This window comes from Chionomys nivalis, chromosome 6 (genome assembly GCF_950005125.1).
Source record: "Chionomys nivalis chromosome 6, mChiNiv1.1, whole genome shotgun sequence".
Classification (NCBI taxonomy): domain Eukaryota; kingdom Metazoa; phylum Chordata; class Mammalia; order Rodentia; family Cricetidae; genus Chionomys; species Chionomys nivalis.
The window spans coordinates 94115987-94133388 of NC_080091.1; positions in this window are offsets into that span (position 1 = coordinate 94115987).

Genomic DNA, 17402 nt, shown 5'->3' on the forward strand with positions numbered 1-17402 from the left:
ATAGTTACTAAAATACTGAAAATTAGCCCAAGAAATTTGATTCTTCCTAAGACTTTGGACACACACTTAGCGCATCATCGGGATAAGGACAAAGGCTTAGGAAAGAAATAACTAAGCACTAGCGGTAGCGAGTGTCTGTGTTTATGAGCTTCTAAGTTAACGTTTAAATGGCTTTGGAAATAAAGACACCCCCAATTTTGTCGAATACATGTTCCTTTTCTTCAATAGTTAATGTATGTACACAAAAGTCTTAGAGTCTATCATAAGTAGTAACTCCACTGTGACCTAGTTAATTTTTAGTTAATTTTTAAAATTTTGTTAATTAAAATTACTTAATTGCTGTTGACCTGTTGTTTGGGGGCACTGAGATACAGGGATTAATTAGCAAAAGGGATTTTTTTTTTTTAATTTACCCTCTTATTCAGTACTGACAAATACTCTGGAGCTGGAGAGATGGCTTAGTGGTTAAAAGCACTGACTGACTACTCATCCAGAGGACCTGGGTTCGACTCCCAGTGCCCATGTGGTGACTCAAAACCACCTGTGCCTCTGTAGACACTGCATGTGTGTGTTGCATAGACATACATGCAAGCAAATCACCCATACACAAAGTGTAAATCTCAAAAACCATTTTTTAAAAGAATATGTACTGTATTGCAGAAAACCTCAGTGTGATTCCCAGAACCCACATCAGGAGCTCACAACTGCCTGTACCTTCAGTTCCTGGGGACCAGATACCCTGATTTCCCAGACCCAGCAATCACATCCACAAACCTTCCACTCAGACATACACGCACACACATATTGCTTAAAAGTTAAAATTAGCCCAGCATGGTGGCATCCACCTTCATTCCCAGCACTTAAGAGACAAAGGCAGGTGGATCTCTGAATGCAAGGCCAACCTGGTCTCTATGGGGAGAGCAACACCACCGGGTGAGACCCTGTCCAAAAAAAAAAAAAAAAAAAATTCAAATGATTCATTCCATTTCCAATTCTCTGCTGGAGATGAGATTATTGTTTTAATGTGCTGGGCCCCTGGAAGAATTTCATGATATGATAGATTTTCCAGTGATGTTGCTCTTTTTTTTTTTTTTTTTTTTTTTATGGTTAAGATCTTCTTTCCAATCACACACACACAGCCAACATTCATGGTATTAAACTTTTGTATAGGGGTGCTGTTTGACTCAGGGTTTCTCAGTGTAGCCTGGAATTCACTCTGTAGACCAGGCTGGCCTCAAACTCACAGACCCCCTTGCCTCTGTCACCTGAGTGCTGGGGTGAAAGGCGTGCACCACCGGGTCTTGCTTGGTTTTGTTTTGAGGTTATGTGAAAGGCAGTAGTTGCTGCCCCAGCTTTTACATTGGCGCTGAAGATACAAACTTGGGCCCTCATGCTTTGGGGCGAGCACTTGACTGACAGAGGGCAGCTCTACAGCCTTCAGGTTACTACTTTAAAATCACCTAGGGCTGGAGATATGGCTCAGCCTTTAAGAGCATTGCCTGCTCTTCCAAAGGTCTTGAGTTCAATTCCCAGCAACCACGTGGTGGCTCACTACCATCTGTAATGGGGTCTGGTGCCCTCTTCTGGCCTGCAGGCATACACACAGAATATTGTATACATAATAAATAAATATTTAAAAAATAAAATCACCTAAGTCTTTTTCTTGAGAATAAATATTCACCACTTGATAAAAGCATTCTCTGCCTTAAGGATATCAAAGAGGAAGCTTCTAACTCTGCGAATAGAGACTCAGGCAGAAGATAGAATTGCTGATAATTGTGGGAAAGTATGCCAGCTGGTAATATAACTTGATTAAGAACAATGGTCTGGGCTGGAGAGGTAACTCAGTTGGTAGAGCGGTTCCTTCAATTCCCAGCATCCCATAAACGGTGAGGTGGTTCATAGCTGTAATTCGGTACTCCCGGAAGTGAAGCAGGTGATAAGAAGTTCAAGGTCATCCTCAGCCATACATGAGACCCTATCTAAAATAATAATAATAATATAATGCACAACTGTCACAGTTTAACTGTTTATTCTCAGAAGTTGGCTTTTTCTCAGAATGTCAGAGATCCTCAGAATTATCCCAGAATTTACTTACTCCTAAGATAACATTTTTTGTTATAACTACATATTCACATTCACATACATTAGAATTGACCAATATATTCTTTTAAGAGTATGTATGCCACGCCCACTCCGCCCGTGCCACACCTCCTGATAGTGCTACTCTATTCCCTATGGGGGCAGTTTTCTTCAGACCACCACAGGGCTTTAGTGAGGTCTATACACATACAAATGTCTTCATATCATTATTTTTCAAGAGAATATATGTGATTCTGCTTCTAACAGCTGTGGTCTAGGTAATTCCAACTCTTTGCCAACAGAATATTAAAATCGAAAAATAAAATAACAAAAAACCGTGAGAGCACTAAAGAATTAACCAGACGCTGGGGCTCACCTGAGAGATCCGGGGGCAGGCACGGGGCACACTCCGCTTATCCCAGCTATGCCGAAGGCTGACACAAGTCTCAAGTTCAGGCCAGCATGGGAAACTTAAGAAGACTGTCTCACAAGCAAACGGACTAGCGATGTCTTGACATTTCCTGTACTGAAGAAGTTAGTTCCCTTTGAATCCAGACTCAGTCAGACTCCAAGACATGCGCAGAAGGCAGCGGGCTCTTCGTCATAGTGAGTCTGGTACCCAAGCGAGTCTCTGTTCTCTCAGAAACCAGCTTCCACTGCGTTTCTCTCGGCGTTCTGGTCTTCCAAACTCCCAGCAAAATAACCCAGTAAGTTCTCTGCCATTCTAGAGCTTGCCTTGCGCGAAGTTCTAAATGCTTCGGCTTTCCTTCTATAGGCCAGTTCCAAAGGCCCACAGCCCACGTGGTCAGGTTTGTTATGGGTCTAGTCCGTTGTTCATCCCATTGTCTGTGTGTTACTGTTCTCAGTCGGTTCTGTGCCCGAATACCTGGCGAAAGCAGCTTCAAGAAGTGGTCAGTACTTAAGAGCACTTGCCACTGTTACAGAGGACCTGAGTTTGGTTCCCAGCACCCACCCAGTGACACAATTAATTCCAATTGCAGGGGATCTGACGCCACCTTCTGGTCTCCATGAGTACTGCACACACATGTGGTACACAGGCATACATTCAGACAGGCTGACACACACACAAAAATACTTTTTTTTTTTTTTTGAGATAGGATCTCTCTGTGTGACCCTAGCTATCCTGGAACTTGCTCTGTAGAACAGTCTTGCCTCCGACTCACAGAGATCTACCTGCATCTGCCTTCCAAGTGCTGGGATTAAAGGTGTGTGCCACTAAAAATAATAATAATCATAATAATAAGATCTGCCTAGGAAGGGGGAAAAGATGAGATCTCCTGAGCAAATTGGGAGCATGGGGGGCAAGGGAGTGGAAGGGGAGAGGGGAGTGGGAAAAATGTATAGTACTTTTCTATCCAAACAATTAAAACGAGAGGGATTAAAACAACTGAAAAGAAAAATTTGGTTTAGCTTAGGGTTTGAAGGTACAGTGCATCATGGCAGAGAAGTCACAGTACTGAGTAACAAAGCAGCTTGCCACACTGCTGCCAGGGTGATGAACTCGTCTGTAGAGATGAAAGCTTCCATTCTCCTCTTTTGATGCCACCTATGTTCTGGGTGGGTATTCCCCCTTACATCTTCCTAGAAGTGTGTTTCCATGGTCATTTTAAATCTGGTGTAGTAGACAACCAAGATCACCCATCACATAAACATATAGTCCGTAGTATGGCTACAGTTTGAATATGGCTTGAGTTCTCTGAAAGCATTACTATGTTGGAAACTTGGCCCTCCGTGTGCGATGCTGAGGGCTCGAGAGGCTGCAAGGGTCTGATACCCACTGAATCTCTCTCTCTCATGAGCTCTTCATGACACTGTATGTACATTGTACGTGTTTTATGGGAAAGGGGAAGTTTTCATTTTGGAGGCTGCCTTAGGGTTTCTGTTGCTGTGAGGACACCATGACCACGACAACTCTTCAAAAGGAAAATATTAAATTTAACTGGGGCTGGCTTACAATTCAGAGGTGTAGTCCATTACCATCACAACAGGAAGCATGGCAGTGTAGAGACAGACGTGGTGCTGGAGACGTAGCTACGTACGAGTTTACATCTGGACCCACAGGCAACAGGAAGAAAACTGACCTCAAACCCTACCCCATAGTGACAGTTCCTCCACCCGTGCCAAACCTACTCCATCCGTGCCACGCCCGCTCCACCCGTGACACACCCACTCCACCCGTGACACATCCACTCCACCCGTGACACACCCTCTCCACCCGTGACACGCCCACTCCACCCGTGACACACCCACTCCATCTGTGCCAAACCTACTCCATCCGTGCCACGCCCACTCCACCCGTGACACACCCACTCTACCATCTGTGCCAAACCTACTCCATCTGTGCCACGCCCACTCCATCTGTGCCACACCCTCTCCACCCGTGACACACCCTCTCCACCCGTGACACACCCACTCCACCCGTGACACACCCACTCCATCTGTGCCAAACCTGCTCCATCTGTGCCACGCCCACTCCATCTGTGCCACACCCTCTCTACCCACGCCACACCCTCTCCACCCGTAACACACCCACTCTACCCCTGTCGCACCCACCCCACCCATGCCACGCCCACTCCGCCCGTGCCACACGTCCTGATAGTGCTACTCTATTGCCCTATGGGGGTCCGTTTTCTTCAGACCACCACGGGGCTTTAGTGAGAATCCACGAGTCACACAACATAGAGAAGTAAGAATCACCTTCCCAGACTTCTTCACACCAGAATGCAGACGTGTGACACCAGCAGACCTTGAGTAAAGTGATAGTGAGGCCGCGAGATGCCCAGGAGCCTTGGTGGTGTCAACATCAAAAGCAGCGTTACCTTTGTGTAGCAAGAGCAGCTCCAGTGGAGACAGGCGTCTGTGTGGATCCAGTGTCGTGTGATGTTAGAGACAGTTACTGACAAGAGTGGTCAGGTATAGTTTCCCAACCCTTTATGAAAGTCAGATTCCAAAATAGTCCATGACTCATTCTCTCCCTCCCTCCCTCCCTCCCTCCCTCCCTCCCTCCCTCCCTCCCTCCCTCCCTCCCACCCTCCTTTCCCTCCCCCTCTTTCTTTTGAACCAAGCTTGCTCTTTAATGGATATAGGAAAGCCTGACCAGGCTGCAAGATTCTAGGGTGTCAGGAACACAGCCCCTGTGCTAAGTTGGCTCAGGCCTCCTGACTCTGACTCGGAACCTCTCAGGTGGCATTCCTATAGCTGTGAAAAGTGGCCATCGTAGCCCACAGTGCCCAGAGCACAGCAGACAGAAGCAAGTAGGTAGGCAGTGCCCATAGACCTGCAAGATGGCAACAGCTCCAAACTTAGAATGCCAGGAACCATGGTTGCCTGTGCGTAAATCCCCAAACCATTTGTCTGCAGCTGCTCCTTAAGTCACAGTGGAGCCAAGGGTGACCTTGAACTCCTGAACCTTCTGGCTCTGCCTTTTTGTTTGTTTTTCAAGACACGGTTTCTCTGTAGCTTTTTGGAGCTTGTCCTTGGACTTGCTCTGGCCTTGAATTTACAGAGCTCTGCCTGTCTCTGCCTCCTGAGTGCTGGGGTTAAAGACACGTGCCACCAGCGCCCAGCCTGTTCCCACCTTCTGAGTGCTGAGGTTACAGATATGAGCCACCACAGCCGGTTTGTGCACTGCTGGGGTCTCAATGCTAATATAAGCAAGCACTCTACTGATCCAGCCATATCCCTGGTCCTGTCCTGCTCACTATGGCAGCATCCTGCCCGCTTCCACAAACCCAGCTGTATCATAGCCATTGTATGAAGTTCATTAACTCTAATAAATAAATAGCAGGGAAGAGTGGAAATATAATAAACATATTAATCCAAAGCTTTTCCAGGTGCTGGAGACAGGGCAGATATGGCAAAAGACCTAAGCTCAGTTCCCAGCACCCACATTAGGTAGCTCACATCCCGTAACTCCAGATCGAGGGGATCCTGGACTGTGTGGGTACCCACACTCATACCGCAATTGAAAAATAAAAATAAATCTTTAAAAACAACAAAAAAAAGAGTCTGTTCATGAGAACAAGAATATGGATGTCCAAAAGTTGGCTCCACACAGGCAACAAGGAAAAGAAGCGGGGGAAAATGCCCAAACCAGGACTTTTCAGAACCCTGGAAAGTAACATTTTACAACAATCTGAAAAATACTTGCTTTTGTTCAAAAGCTGATTTTATTTCAGCAGGAAACATGAACCTTGTGAGATTTTTAACTTTACAGTTCTGGTCGGCCTTTCGGAGATCCAGAGAGGCCTTAAGACTCACAGCATCTCAGCACAATGGTACACGAAGCAGGGTTTTAGGAGCCACCGAGGAAAACCAGGGTGCACTTCCACATTCCTTCCCAAAACACCTCTCTGCCCCCATCTTCATTTCCCCTGACTGGATGTTTGCTCTCAAACACCCCGCAGGCGGAGCAACAAGGTAAAAGTATGGGGTTAATTATAGGCTGTCAAAAAATGGAGAGTGAACGAGCCAGTGAGGGTTTTTAAAAGCTTTAATAAAGTCCTGGAACTCTAGAAGACCACGTGGGTGGGGGAACCGCACACACCACACACGTCCAGAAAAGAGCGAGGTCGTATATCAGCTCTAGCTCGAGGAGCCTTTGTTTGAGCCAGATGGAGAATGTATCCATTTCCTCTTAGCTGAAGCATTCCATACTGCAGTATTGACTCAGGGTAAACAGACGTCTGTCTGGGAAAGCAGGAACTTGGAAGATTCACAAGGTCCTTCTCCAAGGCTGTAGACTGAGCCAGCAATGACTGGGGGAGGAGATGCTGGCCAACCTGCCTGCAGGGCTTGCTCAGAGCTCCAACGTTCCAGCTATCCTAAGTGCTCATGTACTGAGTAGGTGTTTCAGTGATTCAGCCACCCATGGGTCATTCCTGCTCCCATAAGTAACCCACGCTCCTGGAAATAATCCCAATCACCTCATTAGTTCGCCAGGTTGCACCACTTTGGTAAAATATTACTTTGATCTGTTACGGGTTTCCTATCTAGGGTAGGCAGGTACAGTGGAGGAAACCTTTAATCTCATAATTGGGGAGACAGAGGCAGATGGGTCTCTGTGAGTTAGGGGCCAGCATGATCTCCATAGAAGTTCCAGGCCAGCCAGGTCTACAGAGGTTCTTGTCTCTAAAGGGGGAAGGGAGGTATTTTATTAGGTTTCTATTGCCATGAAGAGACATCATGGCCACAGCAATTCTTATAAAGGAAAACATTTAATTGGGGTGTCTTGCTTACAGTTTCAGAGGTTCAATCCATTATCACTGTGGCAGGAAGCATGGTGGCATGCAGGCAGACATGATACTGGAGAAGGAGCTGAGAGCTCTACATCCTGATCCACAGGCAGCAGAAAAAGACTGTGCCACCCTGAGCATAGCTTGAGTGTCTAAGAACTCACAGCCTGTCTGCACAGTGGCACATTTCCTCTACCAAGGCTACACCTCCGAATAGTGATGCTCACATGAGTGTTTGGTGGCCGTTCCTATTGAAACCACCACACTCCACTCCGGGGGGCCCCCATGAACTTGTAGCCATCATGCAGAAAGCCATTCGGTACAACTTTAAAAGTCTGCATAGTCTATAACAATCTCAAACTTGTTTAAAAATCCAAAGTTGAAAGTCTCTTCAGAGATTCATACAATCCCTTAACTGTAATCCCCTGTAACATCAAAATCAAAAGGCAGATCATATACTTCCAACATATAATAGCATTATTTTACAGGATGTGCATTACTGTTCAAAAATGGAACCTAGTGAGGAAATTCTGGTCTAAAGCAAGAGCAAAAGCAAGATGGGCTGAAGGGGAAGCCCCAGCCAATCACCTTGTTTGTAGGGCGGGTACCCCTTAGACCAATATTTACCTATAAATCTGGCAGGTGTGCTCCCCACCTGCTCTTGGTTCCGGCGCTTGGTTCCTGCTCCAGGTGACTAGGCTCCTTTCCTGACGGTTGGTGCTTTGTGAGTTTTAACCCCAAAATAAATGCCCCTTTAAATACTAACTGGTGTGGGGTTGTTTTGCGCATCAATGGGCAAATTCCAAACTCTGCATCTCAATGTCTGATGTCAACATCTTTTTCAGATCTCCAAATCCTTTCAGCTTTGTTGACTGCAACACTCTTCTTTCTCCTGGGCTGGTTCCATTCCCTGTTATCAGCTTTACTCGGCAGGATCCCATGACTCAGGCATCTCCAACATCTTGGGGTTCCCAAGGTAATCCAGGCTTCATCTTCACAGCTTCACACAATGACCTCTCTAGGTCTCTATTCAGGGACACCCCTGACACATTCCTGGCTTCAGTAGCTTTCCTTAGTCACAGAGGGAGATTCCATAACCCCTTTCTTCTATCCTTGACTCTAAAGCCAGAAACATGAGGCCAAAACAAGTTCTGCTGCTTGCTGGGGCTAGAACATACCCCCTTGTTCAATACATCTTCATCAGCTTTCTGTTTCTGATGTTTCCCTTCACTACCTAAACTTGGCTGTCCTAGAACTTGCTCCGTAGATCAGGCCAGCCTTGAATTTAGATTCACCAGCCTCTGCCTTCTCAGTGCTGCGGTTACAGGTGTGCACCACCATCTGATTCTGAGCTTTTCCTTAATTCCTTTTCACAAGTTGGAAACTTTTCCACATGGGGTCTTTTTCCACTTAACATCAAGCTTCTCTTTAATCTTTTTATCTCCTTGAACATAGGACTTAGTTCCATTCTGCTTCCTGGTGCCCCTCCTTTCCCCCAATTGTACATTTTGTATTTTTCCTTTCTCAGGGTGCTCCTTTTCATTATAGATCTTCATCAGAGTGAACACTAATAACCACATAAAAGAGTCTATATTTGGCTGTTTGGAAATTTCCTTTGCCAATGAAATTAATTCAAAACTCTTCACCTTAGTCTCAGGCAGACTTTTTGAACAAGGGCAAAAGGCAGCAATTCTTCACCAAAGTATCAAGAGATGGGTCTCTGAGCCACATACTAGCATTTTTCTCTGGAGCCTCTTGAGCCAGGGCCCCACAGTTCAAATCACCTTCAGCACCACTGTCCTCTAGGCTCCTACTAGTATGGCCCATTAAACAGGCTTAAAGCATTCCACTGCTTAAATAATCCAAAGTCCCTAAATCCAAATTCCTTCAAACAAATGCGTGGTCAGGCCTATCACAGCAATACCTCAGTGCCTGGTGCCAACTTCTGTCTTAGTTAGATGTGCCTACACGCACACCTGGAACTAGACTTACAGATGGTCTAGAGCCACCATGTGGTGGTCGGCGACCAAGGCCAGGCCCTCTGTGGATAGCAGCGAGAGCTCTTAAGCATTCAAACATCTCCGCCTTGTCTCGCACTGCTGTGACAACTTTGTGAGGTACAGTAAAAACTTTGTCTCTATAATTTTATTTAAATATTATACAAATCAGAGAGGTATTAAAAATGTAGCATGTTGCCGGGCGGTGGTGGCGCACACCTTTAATCCCAGCACTTGGGAGGCAGAGGCAGGTGAATCTCTGTGAGTTTGAGACCAGCCTGGTCTACAGAGCTAGTTCCAGGACAAGCTCCAAAGCCACAGAGAAACCCTGTCTCGAAAAAAAAAAAAACCAAAAAAAATGTAGCATGTTACACAGAAATATGTAGAAACTTGTTTAACTGGGTCAATTAAAAAACATTTAAAATATTTTTGCTTCCAAGAGCCTAGAGAGATGGCTTAGGTAGTTACGAGCACTTGCTGTCTTCTTCCAGCCACCCATGTGATAGCTCAACTGTCTACAACTCCAATTCCAAGGAACCTGTTGTCTTTTTCTAGCTGCTGAGGTCACCAGGCATGCACACAGCACACAGACATACATTCAGGCAAAAGAATCATATGCATATAAATAAAGTCAAACAAAAGAATTTTTTACTTCCAACCACAATTCAAACTTTCAGGGAAAAAAAAAAAACCCGAAACATGGCCTCCTCGGATCACTCCTCTGATGGAAATGTGGCATGGAGTCCATCATGTTATTCAAGGACTCTCATAATTTTTTTCTTTAATATTTCACTTATGGCTATATAACAAATTACCATAATAAATTCTTTCTCCCACAGGTAAATATTTAAGTTTGACCAATTTCCTACCTTTAAAATAATACAGTGTGGGTACAATGTAAGTTTTATATTATTTTTATTTATTTGTGTAGCTGCGCATATGTTTGTGAGCTCACCTTTGCCTACATGCACATGTATCTTGGTGCACATATGGAGGTCAGAGGAAAACTTCACACACGTTTCATGTCATGTCTGTGCATGAACACACACACATATTAATAACTAAATGAAAAACAACCTCACACTAAAAAAATAAATAAAAGAGAGCTGAACTTGGTGGCACACACCTTTAGTCCCAGCACTTGGGAAGCAGAGGCAGGTGGATCTCTGGGTTTGAGGCCAACCTGGTCTACAGAGCTAGTTCTAGGACAGTCCGAGCTACACAGAGAAAACCTGCTTCAAAAAACCAAATCAATCAATCAATCAGTAAACAAATAAAAGAGAACCTTTGATACTAAATAGTAATACACTGTAGAGAAAAAGGTATAAAAACATCCACAAAACCTCTTTGCACAAATACATGCACATTTCTCCTTTCCTATCATGAGGACCTGAGTTTGTTTTTTTTTTTTTGTTTGTTTGTTTGTTTTTCTTTTGGTTTTTCGAGACAGGGTTTCTCTGTAGCTTTGGTGCCTGTCCCGGAACTAGCTCTTGTAGACCAGGCTGGCCTCGAACTCAGAGATCCGCCTGCCTCTGCCTCCCAAGTGCTGGGATTAAAGGCGTGCGCCACCACCGCCCGGCTGAGGACCTGAGTTTGAATCCCTAGCACCCACATGAAAAGCCAGATGTTGTGGCACACACTTAGAACCCCAGAACTGAGAGGCTGACTGCCAGGCCAATCATGAGAGCTTCCCAGGGTAGCCAAAATGTTGGAGCACAATGGAGGGGGCACTGATGGTATGGGAAATCCTTTGGAATATTGCTGTTAAGCCACAGCCAAGTGGCGATACATAGTTTAATACAAATGGATTAATTTAAGATATAAGAGTTAGCTAGAAATACACTTAAGTTATTGGCTGTTGGGGGCTGCAGACCCCTGGCACCTTGACTTTCTCTGCCTGCCTCAGACCCTTTGTCTGCTGGAGTGAACTGAGCAAAACAACTAGTTTACCTGTGCTTGCAGCTGCTCTGAGCATGAGACCTTAATAACAGGGGAGTGAATTCTAGTGGGTTTTACAACTGAAAATCCCAAGAGTGGGGGCATGACTATCAGTTAAGTATCCCTATATAAGCTGCCCCTGTGCACAATATAGGTGGCATTCTTGTATAAAGGATGACCCATGTCCCCATGTCACTGTCTGTTGGTGTGCATGTGTTTTTAAATCTCCAGCCTGGTTCCAGGCATGCAAACCATAGAGTGAGAGCAGACACTGTCTTTTACAACCAGCCAAACAGTATTACAAATAATATTATTTCTGTGTGATTATTTCGAATCAGGGTGGTCAGGAAATGAACTAGCAGTCTCCCTCAACAAATTGGTGCACCAACAAGGAACTGACTAAATTCATGTAAAACCTGAGAAAACTTGGAAAGGAATCCTAGATACAAAAGAACAGAGTTAAGCATGACTTTTTTGGTAGCAGCATTTTCTTGATTGGGCTCTGTTTGCTAGAAGCAAGCAGAGGAGGGATTTCTTTAAGAGAGATTTTCCTGATTCAGTGGTAGAAGAAAAGAAAACCTACACGGTTTTGAAATGGTGGCTTCCTGGTCCATGCTGCCATCACGAACTCTGGCTCTTTCATAAGGCTGAGCACTTGAGTGGGGTTTGTGGGAAGCATGCTACAAGTCACTTTGTGGCAGCATGGGACGACTGGTTACTAGAGTTGAGGCGGTGAGCATGGATCCCACCTGGTGGTCTCAGAAGCAGTGAATGGACCTCAGCTGGGCCGTGTTAGACTGGGCGGAGTCAAAAGGCAAAGCAACCGTAGTCCTAGCCATGCCACTTAGCATTTTAAGAAGAGGTTCTGGTCAAAAAAGAATTACAAGGCTGGAGAGATGGTTCAGTGGTTAAGAGCATTGCCTGCTCTTCCAAAGGTCCTGAGTTCAATTCCCAACAACCACATGGTGGCTCACAACCATCTGTAAAGAGGTCTGGCGCCCTCTTCTGGCCATCAGGCATACAGACAGAATATTGTATACATAATAAATAAATAAATAAATAAATATTCAGAGCCGGGCGGTGGTGGCGCACGCCTTTAATCCCAGCACTTGGGAGGCAGAGGCAGGCGGATCTCTGTGAGTTCGAGGCCAGCCTGGTCTACAAGAGCTAGTTCCAGGACAGGCTCCAAAACCACAGAAAAACCCTGTCTTGAAAAACCAAAAAAAAAAAAAAAAAAAAAAAAGAATTACAGATACACAATAAAGACAAATTCAGATGAAAAAGACCTCTAAATGGGTCACAGTGTGTTTTTAAAATGTACGTAGGCTTGGGTGAGAGAAGAAAAAGAGTATAGAAAGTTATAAAAAGAAGTATATTTGTTTTTTAAAAAAAAAACACCAAAAATAAAAATAAAACAAAGTCTTTAAAGAGACAGAGGAAACTTGTAGAAAAAGTAATAGAGTGAGAAAAATAAGTCACGTAAAAATGAAATACATACAGAGAGTCTGGATTATGTATATTATTGTGTTTTCTTTGAATTTTTTGACTGTGAAGGAACTAAGTACAGAGAGACATTTCATTGTATTGGCTGCTAAGCTAAACCAACACATATACTTTAAAGGTATCTTGACTTCAAAATTTGGGTCTAAGGATATGTTGCTTTGGAAAAGAGATTATATATTTGTTTCTATAGAGGATGAGAACTTATGGATTTTTTCCAGACTAAAGTAGTTTGATGGACGAAGACCCCCCTGAAAGGTTGCCATGAACACTCCCAAAAATTACTTTGCCAACAAAAAGTAGAAAGCAATTTGGAGATAACTATGTACAAATTCCCAAATATTGTTTATAAATGTTTGTTTACATCTTAAAGGGGGATATGCTATAGAGATTTGCATTGGTATGGATCTTGGTTTACTGATACAAATCTAAGGTCAATTTTGTTATATATATTTCTGGTCTTGATTAAGGTATTGTATTTGTGCAGCACATTTAAAGTGCAATGTATATTTTAAAAATATAGATTAATAGATAATCATCTATAGTAGTTAAGTTTGTAGTCATGTTAGGTTTTCTAGATATATTTCAATTAGATAGGTATTCCTCAAATCTTTCAGGGACCTTTAGAATATGTCATTTAAGATGTTTTAAGAGCTTATGACAATGAGACAAGTCTGCTCCTGGCAGCACCAATCTACTTCAAGAGGATGATGGGAATGGAAGAGGCTCCTCATGGAGTTTGCTAGCCATTTGAGCAAGAAACTGCTCTTGCCTGAATTTCTTGACTTGACTTGCAGGACCCACAGAAAAATGACTGCTGAAGTTGCCTAAAGAAGTTGAAACAGCCCTCCAGGGTTCCTGCTTCATTAAAGAGTCTGCCAGACATTTTGCAAGACACAGAAGAAAGTGACTGACAAACTCCCAATATAGATGGAACTGCCTTTAAAATTTCCTACTTCATAGAAAAGTCTGCCAGATACTCTGGACCAGTCAGTAGGCTGAAGATGGATGCCCCAATGATACAGAAGAACTTTGGGTGACTGCCCAGGCAGCGAGATGCCTCGTCAATTCTAGAGTTTTGGAAGTTGCTTACAATGCACTTCCTGTTCACTTAGGTAATATTAGATCCTTCTGGAGTCTTTGATGGGGTTGAAGAATAGATAGTTATAGTTTTCCTTAGTCATGATAAAAAATAAAGTAGATATAAATATTGTAACTCTAATTCTTACTTGATACCTGTTTTGTCATATGTAATTTTACTATGTTAAAGTTTAAAAACCTTCCCTTTTATTTAAACAGAAAAGGGGAAACAGTGTGGGGAGTCATTCTGTATATGCATTGCTTTTATTGACTAATGAGTAAAGCTGTTTTGGCCAGTGGCTTAGCAGAATAGAGCTAGGCAGGAAAACTAAACTGAATGCTGGGAGAAAGAAGGCAGAATTAAAGAGATGCCATGTAGCCCTGCTGCAGTCAGATGCCAGGGATGAAACCCGATAAGCCACAACCATGTGGCAATACACAGATTAATGGAGATGTGTTAGTTTAGCATGTAAGAGTTATCCAGAAGAAAACTTAAGCTATTGGCCAAACAGTATCACAATTAATAAAGATTTCTGTGTGATTATTTTAGGAGTTTGGGCAGTCAGGAATGAACTAACAACCTTCCAACTACACCTGATGGCATTGCAGCCACTGATGACTCCATAGGAGAAGTGGAAAGTAGTTGCTGAAACTGTGATCCTGATTTCCTCATACCACCATGCTTCAGGCTGAAGAAAGGGGTACCTGAACTAATGTTCCTGACTTACAACAACTTGCTGCAGTATGAGAAGGGAAAGATCATGGTGATCCCAGGCTATTGATGGACTTACTACACCAACTTCTAGACCTAGTGAGTCCTGTTTACTTGTTTACCTTGAATCCAGACCAGAAATGTGACTGAACATTTGACTGTTATATTCATTGGGACACAGAACTCATTTTGCCAATATGGCATTCAATCTGCTGTTTGAAATATAGGACCTGAGAATTGAGAACTCAATTTTACCCTCAGGAGAAAAAAGACTCATTACAAGGAGTGACTGAAGCCCTACTTCAGATATAAGGAAGGTAGCCTAAGGGTTTTTCCTGCTGCTCAGAGACTGAGACAATACTTAAAAGCAGCAATGCAGTTGGATTCTCACCCATCAGAGAAACCTTTTCTTGTCTTTTGATTGGAATGGATTTAAAAGAGTTATGATTTGACAAATTGTGTGTTTATTGTTAATTTCTACTCTAGAATTATGGTATTGACCTGTTAATGTTTGTAACTGCTTTAGTTTACCATAAGATGTTAAGAAAAATTTGACATTTTCAATGAATTTTTGGATTTGATATTTGGTAAAAAGTTTAGATTTTAATACAGCTGAAATTGTTAAGACACTCTAGATCAATTGAAAAGGGCATTCCTAACCCTGGTGATTCTTCACTCCTTTAATTGGGAGAGATTGTAGCCATAGGAGCATGTATATTTACAAAGCATTATCTAACTGCAGGTGAACTCTCTTGACAGAAACTTGGCTCAGAGACACAAAGCCCAGAGGTACTTTCTCCCTTAACCCTTTGATTACAGAGGTTGGCAGTTGAAGATGGGTTTGATCCTTATCCCCCCGCAGGCACCTAAGACATGGACATGCATTGTTGGAATGCATGTACCCAAAACAAGTAAGTCTGGGAAATGGGAAAAGGTTCACCTAGGGCAGATGCAATGACCTGTCCTGTTGCAGAAGCACAGGTTTTATTAAAATTAATAAAAAGGGAGGAATTGTGGAGGCCCATAAATGTGAGCCTATTTGCACCTTGTCTGATGGTCAGAGAGTTTTGAGGTTGCTCAAAATTCGTCTGAGCATTGGTAGAGGTAAGAACTCTAGTGGCTGGATGTTCTGCTTTTCTGATCCTTCAGCTTTCAGCTCCTGAGAGCTGACTCTGAGCATTTATTATTAATACCAAAGAGAATTTATGCAACATCTGTCCCTATGTATACCTACATAATATCTATCTATCTATCTATCTATCTATCTATCTATCTATCTATCTATCTACCTAATCTGAACTCATATCTATCTTATTATAGAATATATGCAGACACTATATATATATCCACTGAATAAATTAAGAAATATTAATAAATATAACAACAATGCACAAACTTCTCTTGTAAGGTGCAAACAGGGCACCAAAAGAGGTGGGTGTTTTGCCTCTACACTTTTAAATAGTTTAAGCTTTACGATTTTATCAAATAAAATTGCTCTATGCAAAGTATTTTTTTTTTTTTTTTGGTTTTTCGAGACAGGGTTTCTCTGTGGCTTTGGAGCCTATCCTGGAACTAGCTCTGTAGACCAGGCTGGTCTTGAACTCACAGAGATCCGCCTGCCTCTGCCTCCCAAGTGCTGGGATTAAAGGCGTGCGCCACCACCACCCGGCTATGCAAAGTATTTTTAAAATATAATAAATATTAAAGATTAAATTAAAAGAGAGAGTGTTGGGCCTGTACAGTGATGTTCTTCCTAAGCAGTTTGAATGGGAAAATCATTTCTCAAGAGTTTGACTGTTTTTGTGTATTCCTTTTTTCCCCAACATATTTTTATTAATTATTTGGGAAATTCATACAATATACCTGATCACATTTGCTTCTACTTCCCACCCTTATTCCCTGCCATGAAAAAATGAAAAATTCCCCACCAAATCATTGGAGCAGGGTCAAAAACCCACTGGTTAGCCCCTTAAAGAAAACCGAGTCCTTCCCTGGCCCCTGGAAGCCAGCCATTGTGAATAGCTACACTTCAGCGTCTTTATCACAGTTTTAAAGGTCTCTCTTCAATAGCTTCTTGTCTGGATTCTGTGTGTGTGTGTGTGTGTGTGTGTGTGTGTGTGTGTGTGTGTGTAAGCCTTCAATGTCTCTCATTCTCATTTGAGCCTGCAATCATTGATATATTGCAAAAGAAGCTTCTCAGCCCATAGCAGCTAGTGGCTGGGATTACAGACGTCCACATGGCTTCCATCGGCAACACAGACTGTAGACATCAATATAGCCTGCAGCAGCCTGGTCACCAACAGAGGTTCTTCTCTAATCAATGTAGACTCTTTGATTCTGTGGGCTTGGTGAATTTTCCCTTCCATATCCTTATTATCCCTCAGTCTCTTTTCCTGTCTGCAGTGAACAATGGTCTTCTTAAATGACTGAGAAACGTTGATGACATCATCACTCACAGGGTCTTCCTTTGGTCCCACAGAACAGATCCACGTACTCCTCGTGTGTGGGCCCAGTTCTAGTCACCTATGTAAGAATTTGCTCCTAGGGGAGTGGGGGGAGGGGGCAATATGTGGGAGGAGGGGGAGGGAAATGGGAAATGGGGAGGAGGCGAAATTTTAATTAAAAAAGAATAAAATAAAATAAAATAAATTTTTAAAAAAAGAATTTGCTCCTGTGATTATCACCTCATCACCTCACCCACATAACCAGCTGTTCTCTTCCACCCTGTCATTACCATCAGCGTTCTTCCATGGCATGTAATGAAAAGAAAAAAACTCAACTCCCATAAGTGTAGCTTTATGACACCTGGATTGCCAGTTATCCTTTGGGTTAAAGTAC